Source organism: Eutrema salsugineum, unplaced genomic scaffold (assembly GCF_000478725.1).
Source record: "Eutrema salsugineum unplaced genomic scaffold, Eutsalg1_0 scaffold_11, whole genome shotgun sequence".
Taxonomy (NCBI): domain Eukaryota; kingdom Viridiplantae; phylum Streptophyta; class Magnoliopsida; order Brassicales; family Brassicaceae; genus Eutrema; species Eutrema salsugineum.
Window position 1 is genome coordinate 5,782,551 of NW_006256901.1, and position 14,180 is coordinate 5,796,730.

General features: G+C 38.1%; 1 non-coding gene across 1 annotated transcript; it reads left to right on the forward strand.

The window, feature by feature from the left end:
• The first annotated feature begins 12,268 nt into the window (after positions 1-12,268).
• Positions 12,269-12,375, forward strand: LOC112090001. Its single transcript, XR_002901360.1, has one exon. It is a non-coding gene; the product is annotated as a small nucleolar RNA R71 (small nucleolar RNA).
• Positions 12,376-14,180: the final 1,805 nt, after the last annotated feature.

Sequence of the window (14,180 nt, forward strand, 5' to 3'; positions counted from 1 at the left end):
CAAGGGTCGTAACATTACGACGGTTTTATGACAAATGTTTGTTAAACCGTCGTTAAACCGTCGTAACGTTGATAACGATCATACATCTAACAGCCCCCGGATTGGCTCCAGATCCGAGGTACGAGGTTATAAATGTTGGCCTATTACGACGGTTTTACGACGATTTAATGAACATTCGTCGTAAAACCGTCATAATGCTCAAACGCTGTGAACATGACACATGTCGTGTCATGCACTGGTACGATGGTTATACAACCAAACTGTCGTAAAATCGTCGTAACGTTACAACGATTTTACGACGATCACAAAATCTATATAAGGGACGCGAGTTTTCCTCTTTCGTCGTTCATTCCTCACTTCTCTCTCTCTCTACAAAACTCTCTCTCTCTAGCTCTCCCTCCTCTCCCTCCTCTACAGCTACTTTGTAAGTTTTTTTAAAAAAATTTTCATCATAATTTATATTTCGTTTAGATTTTAATCCTTAGATAGATATAATTAGGGGAATTAGTTAGATTCGGAATTTAGATAGGCACGGAATTTAGAAATAAATTATAGAATTAGTAATTATATTTTTATCTAATTTTGTAGATTATTCAGATGGCTCCCTAGAGCAAGAGGTTCCACTACCAGCAGATGCTTGATCCGGACGCTACCGCTCCGTCCGCCTCAGCTACAGGGTCCGCCATCCCGGAGTCCTCGGGAACACTACGAACGGTTTCGCAACCGGTCGTTGTACCACAGCCTGCATCACCTCCACCACCACCAGCCGAACCAGCAGCCCCAGCACCAGCCGCAGCCCCGATACAGCTTGAACTGTATGCCCAATTTACGGTTCAGGATCTTCTACGCCAACCGGGTCGTGAGAGTATGAACAAACTCGATCCGGATCGAGCCCCAGGGACGTTTTGGTATGAATTTTTTTTTTACAAATTTTTTTTTAAAAGAGTAATATTTATAATTAATTGAAATATCTAACTAATTTTTTTTTATACTAACTAATTTTATTCCTAAACCCTAAACCTTTAACCCAAGCATTTATTTTCGAACCTCATGCATTCTCTTCTTTAGTCTTATTAGCATATATGTGCAAAAATGCCAGAGATGGAAGAACGACACAGTTCTCAGTCACTCGAGAGAAATACTGAATGAAATTGTGGAAGAAGTATGCCAGCAACTTATCTAACTTCATGATGCCTCAGTAATCTTATTCTTATTGGTAATTTTCATGCTATCTAAGACTATATGTAAAGGTGCTTCCAAAAAAAAAATTAAAAAAAGAAAAGAAAGGAAACAAAAACCTAAAAGAGTTTTAGATGGTTGAAACTTTTTGAGCCAAGAAAACTATCTATTCTATCAAAACATAAGCACTTTTAGTGCTTACTTCCAAACATTCCTAAAACCTTTTTAATTTTTTTTTTGAAATAATTTTAAAATTATCCTAATTTATTACAATTTATTTAAAAAACACCTTTTCTTTTTATATGTAAATTTAATTTCAAAAATTAGATAATAATTTAGATAACTAAATATTTCCTTAAAATAGGTTATATTTAATTTAAAATTCAAGATATTTTATTGTATTTAATTCTAAAAATTAGATATTAATTTAAATTACTTTAGACTTCTTTAAATATAGATCAAATTTAATTTTGCATTTGAAATTTAAATATTTGTTTTAAAATAATACATATCATTAATGAATATCTTATTGTATTTTTAATCATATTCAATCAGACTAAAATTTTACATATTTAAAACTGATAAATATTAATATTATATTGTAATTTGATTGGGCAGGTTATGTTTTTTATTTTATAATTATGGTCTTATGCGGTTTAGGTTATGCAAGATATTAAGATAAAAATTATTTAAAAATTAGTAAATATTTATATCATATAGTAATATGAATGGACGGGTTAGAATTATGGTTTTATAACCACGGTTCTTTTCGGATTAATAGAATGAATGAGTTAGAAATACGTATTTATAATAACGGTCATTTTTTGATTAATAGAATGACCGGATTAGAATTATGTTTTTATGATCGTGGTCATAATGATACTAGAAATGTTTTTAAAAAAAATATATCTAAACACAATTTTTTTTGTTATTTATTAAAAAAGTTATATCTATAAAGAAAACATAAATTACATTACCAATTTTGATTAAAAAAAATTATCGTGCATATGCACAGGGTAAAATCTAGTTATTCATTTATGGGAGATATAATATTATGACCTAGACAAAAACCTAAGTCTGGGGGAGTTATGAAAAGAACTTAAAAAAGGTCAGAGAGTTTGTGACAATGAGGAAGTGACTGGAAACGGTGGATCTCAATAGCTCCATCATTTCTTGCTGTTTTTTATAATATCTTGCTCCATCAGAAATTACGGTAACCCTAAAACCCTCTAAACTCTAAAGCCCTTTGAATACCTAGCCTTGATTACCTTGTTTATTCTTCTTTGATGAGAACCACTGAAATTTTTAATGAATTTTAAGAGTTTGTTGACTGGAAGTTAGTTTTAAGTGATTTTTGCATGACGGATCAACAAACTAGTGATGCTTATATTTTGGTGAGAATTTTCTAGATTAGGTCCCAATAGAGGCATTATGTTGGTTATGGTTTAGAAGGATGATCACTGAAATACTGTTTAGTTCCTGAGATTTTAAGATTCTTTCCTGACTTTTATTTTTGTTTTGTTTGAGGACAAACAAAGGTTTAAATCAGGAAAAGTTGATAACACTGTCGTTTGACCATTTTTATGGATAATTTTAAGATCTTATGCAGGTGCTATAACTTAGTTTTAAATGGTTCTTAAGTGATCCATGTTTAAGAGTTTCAAAATAATTTTCAGGATATCTGAATAAAATGAATATATTGTGGAGCAAAAGTACATTTTTGGATAAATTCAGACCGTCAGAGATTTCACAACGAATGAAAACATTCTCACCATCTGATCATTCCCAAATTTAAAAAGAAGAGAACCATATTTCTAACGCAATTAGAATAGAAGCAGTCCAATGGTTAGATCTCTAGATATCCTCAGTGCACTGAAGGCATACGAACTCAGTCTCGGAGGCGAGATCAGGCTCACTCGCGGCCTGGAGAAGGTTTTTCCGCGGGTGCAACTTCAGAAACCGCGATGGGCTTAATTTTGAACCTCAGAAGCCCATTTTCAAGTCATTCCCATCATTATTCCTGCAAACCCTAAACGTTCTCGAAGACTCCAGACACTATATATACCTCTTTTATATCATTCAGAGATGGTGTGCCTGATTTTACCAAGAGTCTTAGCGAGTAGCTGTTTTTTCGAAGAGGAGCCACTGATAGGGGCACCATAGGATCTCCATCTTTACCCTATTTTTTGTTCTTTACTTTTCTTTATTTCAATTTACAGTAACCTTAAATATTTTTATGATGTTGAACTCAGCTATGTTTGAGTATTTTCCCAGCGGAGTTTAAAGAGATTTTTTAAAAGGAATTTCATGTCTTGATTTGATGAATTGTTAGATTTAGGGTTTATAATCTTCTAGAAGTCTTTCGTTCATTCTTATTCTTAATGTATGTTTATTTGCTGGCCACTTAGAAGCTGATTTTATGTTTAATTGGAGCCACAACAGTGTTGTATCAGATTACTTGACCTAGAAGCGAATGAGTAAAATTGCTGTAAGAGATGAAAACTACCTATAGAGTATTGTGAGCATAGATGAATTATGTTTAGTTAATGCATGATCTCATTCGCGGTAAGAGACAAAAGCTACTTTTCTCCAAAGTAAATCAAGTCATATAAGAAGATAACATAAAACCCTTAGATATTTGATCACAACTGGAGTAATCTCCATAGATTACATAAAATCAGCTGATAACCTAAGAGACCCATTTACCAAGGGTCTAGCTCGTGATCAAGTTCTAAAATTATTGAAAGGAATGGGTTTAAAGCCTATAACTTAAGAAGATGTTTGAAAGGGAAAACTAAGTCAAACAAAATCTAACGCACTGAAAGACTTATTATTTTTACCTAGTTCCCAAGATGATAAACAATACTTACATACAATGCTCATTGTATATAAACAAGGATAACCATTGCTTTTAATGATAAGACCATACCTTTGATATATCAGTGGAGTGTTTAAAATATTTCCTAAAACACAGACTATTGGCAAATCACATAGTGAGTGTGAAATGAGGCTGCTTCTAAGAGAATGAAGAACAAGCTATGTTCTCCAATTTCACTCATGATTGACCAGACAAATTCAAGACCACATTGAACACAATAGAGAACTGATAAAAAAATGAAATTGGGTTGTACTTGTTGTCTCAGTATAACATCAAAATCCAGGTCTGGCCAACTAAGCCCGACAGATATTAACATTGAGTGGTTCAAGGTTGAAACACACTACCATCTCAAACCCAGTGACTTGTCGCTTATACTCTCGAGAATCTGTCTAATCTAGCCAAGTCGCATCTAGTCTAGTCAAGTCTAGTTTATCGAGTCAGTCCGGTCTTCATATGTTTAGAGTCATTTCTATTCATGTGGGGAATTGTTAGACCAATTTTTATTGGAGCCCAGTGGCTCACTAAAATGTGATGACATATCAAAAGTCCCACATTGGAAGTTTAAGAAAAGTTGGAGTGATATAAATATAGAAATTATTATGTTTTTAATCAAGCTCTGTGAAGGAGAATCAATAGACCCCACACGCACACCTTTGGCCTTGGATCTTGGGTCATGTGGGCCTTTGACCCACAAAAGATGTTTTTTAGGCCATGTTTTGGCTAACATTTCTGACCCAAAACATAACAGTTGTTGTTTCAAATTGGAATTGAATTATAGACTTAAACAAGTCAAACGACAGTTCCAAAAATCTCGCCAAGTATCTTGCCCAATTGATGAGTCATTAACATGCAAACTAATTGTGAATTCTTCCCCACGCTCTTCTCTCTTTGGCTATATAAATGAGCCTCTCTACACTCATTTCTCTCTTCCTGCTCTTGATTTCTGATATATTCATATCTTTTCATATTTATGGTGCATTTTTAGTTCAAGAATATAGTCTCATGCATGCATTTTAGATAAATTCTTCATGTTTTGTCCTTGTGAGTTTTAGGACTTTGCATTAGGTCCAAGTGAGTCTTGCAGGTTTGGAGTGTCTATTAGATACTTTGGAGGTCACTTGGAGTAGAAAAAAGTGAAACCAGGTGAAGAAATGGGGAAAGAAGGAGCATAAATGATGAAAATGAGGTTTAAAGGCTTATAGGTGTTTTACCTTACCGCATGAAGTTTTTTACCGGCTAAAAATCCTTCCCGGAAAGCTTTTCTTGGCTAAATTCACGTACCGGATCGAGCAGCATCTGCAAAATTTCTTGTCGCGGGAAATAAGTTTTATCGGCTAAAATGTTCTTCGGCCGTACATGAGTCTCAGCCAAAACGTGTACCGCTATACATATTTCTCGGCCAAAAATCCTTGTTCGCCGATATGCCCCAAAGATGCCTTTACCGGAAATATTTCCTGTCCGATCCAGTCTCTGGTGTCTTCGTAAAAGTTTGAGAGCATTGAGTCTAGTTTCCAGTACACTTGGAGTCAGAAGATTTAGAGCAGTGAGCTGAAAGTTATCGCAAACGGGAGAAGGATTTATCTCAGAACCATTTCCCTGATTAATTCAATGCACCTCGAAGATCACCTCAGACGGAAGCCTTGCTGACCCCGAATCGAGTTTGACCCTTCTTTAAAAATGGAGAGCACTGAATCACCTTCCTAGGACGCTTTAAATCTATCATTTTGGAGTATTGAGATGGGAGATAACTCAAAAAGAGAAGGAACATGTCTTTCCCGAATCCTGAGTAGTCTTGAAATTGTCAGTGTACAAGTGAAGGTTATGCCTTGCAACAATGCCTCGACTCAATCCAAATTGAGGCATGTCTTCTCAACTCTCTTTAGGAATGCCTCGACATGAAGGCCTCGACCTGATCAACCCGGGGCAGTCTCGTTCAGCAACTTCATCTCCAAAACAGCTAAGTGTCAAGCTCTATACTTCATCATGTGTTTGGATCTCGAAATGACTAAGTGTCAGATGAGACCTCAACCTGTATGCCTCGGTCTACGCCAACCCGAGGCACCTTTTCATACTCAGCCTCGACATGCATGCCTCGGCCAAATCCAACCCGAGGCCCTGTTGAACGCAAATACCGAATGGAAACATCCAAAGCCTCAGGTTCACCCCTCAACACGATTCTAACCCGAGGCCAAAGTCGAACAAAATGGTACAAAACGTCGACCTCTGGCCTCGACATATTCTACCCTGAGGCCTTTTCTTTTCACCATTCCTGAGCAAGAATAGACCCACCTCGACATGTAAGCCTCGAGGAGAATCAACACGAGGCAAGTGCATGTTCTTGAACTTTTACCCAGATTTTCATGCCTTGACATGTATGCCTCGACATGGGAACTGAGACTTGACCTGAGGCATACCTATTTTTACCCAAGAAAACCGGGTCAATACCCAGTTTGTCCTGGGCTGACCCGGTTCGTTGCCTTTGACTATATATACATTTTGGGGCTGAAAACCCTACTTACCTTTTATCTACTTTTGTTTCTTGCCTCTTTTGTGAAATACCCATCATTTGTTATAATCCTCTTTGAGTTTAATCAAATTTAAAGTCTTTTCTTTACATCTTATCATCTTTTTCATTATTCAAAACTTCTAATCATGATTAACAACACACCTTGCAAAGGATCAAGTGTGTTAATTATGATTAGTGAGTAGTCACCTCATTAGGATTCTAGATATGTAGGCTAGGGTGCATCAGGGTCTAATCAAGGAGCTAATGACAATGATGATGAATTATCTCAGCAGCTAAGGATTATTTTCAGCATAGGCCTCGACATGGATTCAAGACCGAGGCATTCAACTCAAGCCATTCAGCCTTTGATTAACTGGATTTAAAACACCATGCCTCGGGTTAAATCAAGTCGAGGCCTCATGTAGAGGCCATCCAAACACTTAGCCATTTCACATTATTTTCCACCTCCTGGTCATCTTTGCTTTAGATTACAAGGCACAAACACCACCTAGAACCTGAGACCACTCAACAAATACATCAAAAACATCATAAAACATAAAAAAAAAGATTAAAAGACTACGTACAAAGATAAGTTTGAGGTGTTTCCCAAGAGCACTTGGTTTTAAGTCACTAAGTTTGACTTTTCATATCCTTTAATGGGTTGGGGGATCATCAAGAGGGACTGAGGTAGCTCCTTCCTTGATTTCACTGACCAGATAGGGCTTTATCCTTTGCCCATTCACAACAAATCCATTGCCATCTTTCCTTTAAGAACAACAGCTCCATAACAAATCCATTTCTATGCATGGCTTCTCACCTACAAGATCTTAAAAGGGCCTGACCACCTAGACTTTAACTTGCCAGGAAAGAGCTTGAGCCTTAAGTTAAGCAGCAGCACAAGATCTCCTTCTTTGAAGTCCCTCATCATTATCTTCTGATCATGCAAGGTTTTTATCCTTTCCTTATAGATCCTTGAGCTTTCATAAGCATCAAGCATTATCTCTTCAAGCTCATGAAGTTGAAACAGCCTCTTCTCCTGGGCAGTCTTTATGTCAAAGTTCAACAGCTTGACAGCCCATAATGCATTGTATTCAAGTTCCAAAGGCAAAAAAGCCAGCTCTTCCCATAAAGGAAATTGAAAGGAGAAGTACCAATAGGAGTTTTGAAGGCTGTCCTATAAGCCCACAATGCATCATCCAATTTTTTGGAACAGACTTTCCTTGATGAGCTCACTGTTCTCTCTAGATTGGCTTTGATCTGTCTGTTTGAAACTTTGACCTGACCACTTGTCTGAGGGTGATAAGGGCTTGCCACCTTGTGCTTGACCCCATATTTATTGAGAAGTCCTTCCAAAGTCTTGTTTATAAAATACTACCTCCATCACTAATGACAACCCTGGATACTCCAAACCTTGGAAAGATGATGGTTTTAAACAGCTTCACCACCATTTTGGCATCATTTGTAGACTTGCCACAACTTCAACCCATTTTGAGACATAATCAACTGCCACAAGAATGTACTGGTTCCCATGTGAAGATATGAAAGGCCTCATGAAGTATATACCCTAACAATCAAAGATCCACCTCCAAGATTGGATTCTGAGGCATTTCATTCCTCTTGGAGATGTTTCCAGCTCTTTGGCAGACATCACACCTGATAACAACTTCTTGTGCATCTTTGAACATGCTGGGCCACCAAAACCCTGATTGTATGACCTTTTCCACAGTTTTGAAAACAGCATTGTGGCCACTATAAGCAGATCCATGACACTCCAACAACATCCCTGGAATCTCTTCCTCAGTTACACACCTTCTGTACAAATGATCCTTGTTAAGCACATACAAGTATGGCTCATCCCAGAAGAACCTCTTGATATCCTTGAAAAAAAATTTTCCTCTGATAGTTGCTTATTTCAGAAGGCTCTACTCCACATGAGATATAGTTCACAACGTCAGCAAACCATGGCAACCCTCTTTCTTTGATGGACTTGATTTCTTCCAGCTCATTCAAAGCCTTCACTACCATGAGCTGCTCTTCAGGGAGAGAATCATTAAGAGGGACATCAGCTTCCACTCTTTGTCTAAACAAGTGATCAGCTACTCAATTTTCAATACCCTTCTTGTCTTTGATTTCCATATCAAATTCCTTGAGAATAAATACCCATCTTAGCAGCCTTGGCTTTGTATCTTTCTTTGTCATCAAATATCTCAAAGCTGCATGATCTGTGTAGACCACCACTTTAGACCCCAACAAATAAGATCTAAACTTGTCAAAAGCATAGACAATAGCCAACATCTCCTTCTCAGTTGTGGCATATTTCCCCTGGGCAGTGTCCAATGTCCTACTTGCATAGTAGATGACATAAAGCTTCTTGTCTTTTTTTTTTGTCCCAGCACAGCACTAACTACAAAATCTGATGCATCAGTCATGATTTCAAAGGGCAAGCTCCAATTTGGTGCTTGAACAATGGGAGCACTTATCAGAGCTTGCTTGATCTTCTCAAAAGCTTCATGACACTCTTGATCAAAGAGGAATTCCACATCTTTGCACAGAAGCCTTGTCAGGTTTTGCTATCTTTGAGAAGTCCTTAATGAACTTCCTGTAGTACCCAGCATGTATCAAAAAGCTTCTGACTCCTTTCATTGAATTTGGAGCCCCCATATTAACCAAGACATCCACCTTGGCCTTGTCAACTTCTATCCCAGCTTCTGAAACTTTGTGCCCTAATACAATGCTTTCTTGCACCATGAAATGGCACTTCTCCCAGTTCAGCACCAAGCTTGTCTCCTCACATCTCCTTAGCATCTGAGACAAATTAGATAAACAAGAAGAGAAAGAGGGTCCATAGATGCTAAAGTCATCCATAAACACCTCTACTTTCTCCTCTACCAGGTCAGAGAAAATTGACATCATACACCTTTGAAAGGTGGCTGGTGCATTACACAAACCAAAGGCATTCTCTTGAAAACATAAGTGCCATAAGGGCAGGTGAATGTTGTTTTCTCTTGGTCTTTAGGGTCTATTGGAATTTGGAAAAATCCTGAGTATCCATCTAGAAAACAGTAGTAAGGGTGATTGGCAAGCCTCTCAAACATCTGATCTATGAAGGGGAGTGGAAAATGGTCTTTTCTTGACGCAGCATTCAGCTTTCTATTATCAATGCACATACTATGCCCTGTCACAGTCCTAGTGGGTATAAGCTCATCCTTATCATTCTTTACCACTGTCATTTCACCTTTTTTAGGCACCACATGGACAGGGGAAACCCACCTTGAGTCAGAGATAGAATATATTATCCTAGCCTCAAGTAGTTTCAAAATTTCTTTCTTGACCACCTCCTTAAGGTTTAGGTTTAGTCTTCTTTGGTGTTCAATGGAAGACATAAACTCTTCTTCAAGATGATTCTGTGGGTACATAAGCTAAGATAGATCCCTCTAATGTCATCTAAGGAATACCCTATGGTTTTTCTATACTTTCTAAGCTCATGCAACATGGCTTTCTCTTCATGCTCTAACAATCTATCATTGATTATGACAGGATATGATGCATTTAGTCCAAGAAAAGCATACATGAGCCCCTTTGGGAGTGGATTAAGCTCAACATATAGAGCTTTGTGTTCATCCCAGTCTCCCATGAAGCTCTCTTGATCAGCCTGAGCTTCATTGCTGTTTTTTTCCTCAGCCGGTCTAGTATCTTCTTCGGCTTTCAAACCCACGGCCATGCACTCTTGAACCAGTCCCTGACTTGTACTGAACCCACTGATACTCTGAACCACTTGGTCGCTTGTCTCCAGCTCCAAAAGCTGAGTTTCTGATCCTGCTGGCTTTGTGAGAATCAAGAAGCTTCATATACCCAAGGGTGTCATCCTCTAAGTACCCATACTCACCATGCTCTTTGGTTAAGGCAATTTGAAGATGATCTTTAGTGTTTAGCTCTTCAAGAAGCTCATCAGCAAGCTCTTCCATGGCTTCTATATAGAATACCTAACCCTCAATGGTAGGTTTCTTCATGACTTCATTGATATCAAACTTGAGGACCTCTGATTCTAGATGGAGATCTATCTTTCCTTCTCTTACATCAATTATGGCTTCTGTTGTAGCAAGGAATGGTCTCCACAAAATGAGAGGATCTACAGGCTCTTCATCCATCTCAAGGACAATGAAGTTAGTTGGGACTTCAAAGTCTCCTATCTTAACAGGTATATCTTCAAGTAGTCCAATAGGGAGCTTAACTGATCTACAGCAAGTACCAAAGATATCCTTGCAGGCTTGTAGACTGTGAACCCCAACTTCTTTGCAACTGAGAAAGGCACTAAGCTCACTGATGCTCCAAGATCACATAAACAGCTGGCAAACTTAAGAGGACCAATAGTGCAGGGCAATGTAAAACTCCCTGGATCAGATAACTTCCTAGGGATTGTCCTTGAATTATTGCACTACACTGATGGCTCAAGACCATCATTCCTTGTAGTTCTCTTGACTTGTTCAAAAGAGCATCCTTTAAGAACTTGCCAAGTTGGAGAACCATAAGAAAGGCTTCTATAATAGGCATGGTGAACTGAGTCTTCTCCAATTGGCTTATCAAAAACAGCTCTAGCCTTCTCTAAGAGCTAATTCTTGAATCTTCCTGGAAAAAGGAGTTTGGGCTGATAAGGTGGTGGTGGCACATATGGTTTCTCAGGCACCACCTCCTTTGCCACACCTTTGCCCTTGTCATTCTTTACAGCTTCATCATCTAGTTCACTCCCTTGAGGCACCTCCCCACCAAGTTGCTCATTATCCTCAATGAGCACAGGTTTTTGTTCTCTTTCTGGTAGCTCTTTGCTACTTCTGAGTGTAATGGCATTGGCATACTCCTTGGGGTTTGACTCAGGTTTCCCATGAAGTGTACCTTGTTGTCTAGAAGAAGAAGCTTGATTCTTTTGAAGATCTTTCAGTTGATGTTGCATATCTTCATACTTTGAACTCAGATCAGTGAAACTGTTCTCAACCCTTTGCTGACCCTGAAGTATATGGTGTAAAACCCCACCTAAGTCTGAACCCATCTGCTGAGCCTGCGACTGCTTTTGCTGTCCAAAACTAGGTGGAAACTTGTTCATAGGTGGCTGACTAGTGAAGTTACTTCCTTGATTCTGCTGAGGTTGCTGAACATACTGCTGAGGCTGCTGAACATATTGTTTCTTGCTCTGAAAGTTCCCCTGAAACTGATTCTTGGGAACGTAGCTCTGCTGAGCTTGTTGAGAGGGATAGACATGATCCTCTGGATTAGCTACATTTGGATTTTTGTATGACAAGTTCTGATTGTTGAAGTTGTTATACCTCTGGAACTTGTTTTGATTTCTAATGTAATGCAGCTCCTCTTGTGTCAGTCCCTCCTCATTCACATTCTCAAAGCAAGGAGTTTGTTCATCAAACTCTCCAAAAAAATGTATTGGCTTCTGAGTAGCCACAAGTACCTTATCCAGCTTGCTTTGCAGCTCTTTGATTTCCTTTCTCATCCTTTGTTTTTCACAAGAACCTTCTTCTCTATTGGCTCTATCATAGTCTTTACCATATGTGTCATTTCTCATAGCCAAGTTCTCCACCAACTTCATTGCTGCATTGATTTATTTGGAAAGGAAGCTGCCATTGGAAGTTGTATCAAGTTGATTCCTGAACTTGGGAAGAGCACATGTGTATAGAGTGCTAAGTAGAGAAGCTTCTGAGAACCCATGGTGAGAGCACTGGTTGGTATAGCTTCTGAATCTCTCCCAGGCTTCACCAAATGTCTCATTGTTGTGTTGTGTGAAGGAAGAGATTTGATTCCTGAGTTTGTCTGTTCTTGAAGTTGAAAAGAACTTTGAGAGCAAAGCCTGCTTACATTGCTCCCATGTCTGAATAGAACCCCTAGGCAAATTCTTCTCCCATTGGCGTGCTTTGTCTCCCAAGCTCAATGGGTAGAGTCTCAGCTTGAAGCCATCCTCTGATACCCCATTAATATTTGTAAGGTTGCAAACCCTGTCAAAGTTATCAAGGTGATCTAGAGGGTACTCCATAGGCAAGCCATGTAACTTGGAGTTCTAGACTAGATTGAGGAGTGAGGCTTTGATTTCAAAATTTTTGTTTTCAACAGGTGGAGCCTGGATACCTTGCCTATTCTGGTGAGCATTTTCTCTGTCATTAGCACCCACAAAAATCAGATTCTGTATTTGAGGCTGGTGATTCCTTTGCTGGTGTTGGTTCTCTTGGTTCACATGAGCCTGATGCTCATTTCTGGCCGTCTGGTTCTGGTTGATCTGAGCCTGGTGCTCATTCCTTGCAGCCATGTTTTGGTTGACAAATGCTTGTAGCTTATTTCTGGCCGCCTGGTTTTGGTTGTCCTGAGCCAGGTGCTCTGCTTGATCCCTTTGCTGATCCATACCCAACTGCTGAAGATGTTTTGCTCTCTCTCTTGCTCTTCTACCTCTTATATCAAGCAGCTGAATGTTGTCAATAAATGGCTGCAATGGGTTACAACTTCTGCTTCTTGTTCTAGGCCTATTTCTCATAAGCCTGAAACTTACAAAGACAGAACTAAAGAGTTTTATCAGTAAAACAAAAGAAAAATGCTTGATCTCAAGATGGATTCAAAGACCAATACTAGATGCAATCACACAATGGCAACGGCGCCAAATTGAAACAAGATTTTTTTTCAAGCTCTTAGGGTTCAATTTCCCTTGTCTATTGTAGCACAAAGAGTGTCAAATCCAATGTGTGATATCTATGTACTAGAATGTATGAATTCAGTCTTAATACAAGCAAGCAAATGAGTTGATTTTGTGACAAGTGATGAAATGAAACTAAACAAGATTAACTAAATGATTAAGGACAAACAAAGCAAGCAAACAGATGATGAAACATAGAGTTCTAGACATGATGGTGAGCTAGGATGCATCAGGGTCTTATCAAAGAGCTAATGACAATGATGATGAATGATCTCAGCAGCTTAGAACTCCGAAAATCTCGCCAAGTATCTTGCCCAATTTATCCATCATTAACATGCAAATTAATTGTGAATTCTTCCCCATGGTATTCTCTCATTGGCTATATAAACGACCCTCTCTACACTCATTTCTCTCTTCATGCTCTTGATTTCACAGAGACAAATTCTCACACATCCTTCCATCTCTCTCTCTTTTGCTTTAATATTTTTTTTTCAAAGTAAATCCGAAAGTATATCATAGAACGATCAGTTCGTCGATTTTATAATCGGATGCTGCAATTATAGTTTTACAGTGTTGTATCTTGAGATTCGTTACCTCATATACCACTATACTATAGGAGATATTTCAGATTAAAAAAAGTCATACTCACCTTTACTTCTCATATTTTTTTGTTAATCATTTTTTAGAAAATGTTTTTATCTGAAAACTTCTCTATTTATTTTTGTAATTTTTTTTGCTAATATTTTACGCCTACAGCTACTACATATTAACGTTTTACATACTATGATATAATGATCAAAGTAATGACTTCTTTCATAATTTAACTTTGACTGAATTAAAAAAAAAAAGTATTTTTCCAGTGATATAATGATCATATCCTTCCTACTCACGAGAAAAATGGAGGAAAAAAAGAAGGAAAGAAACATCATACAAAC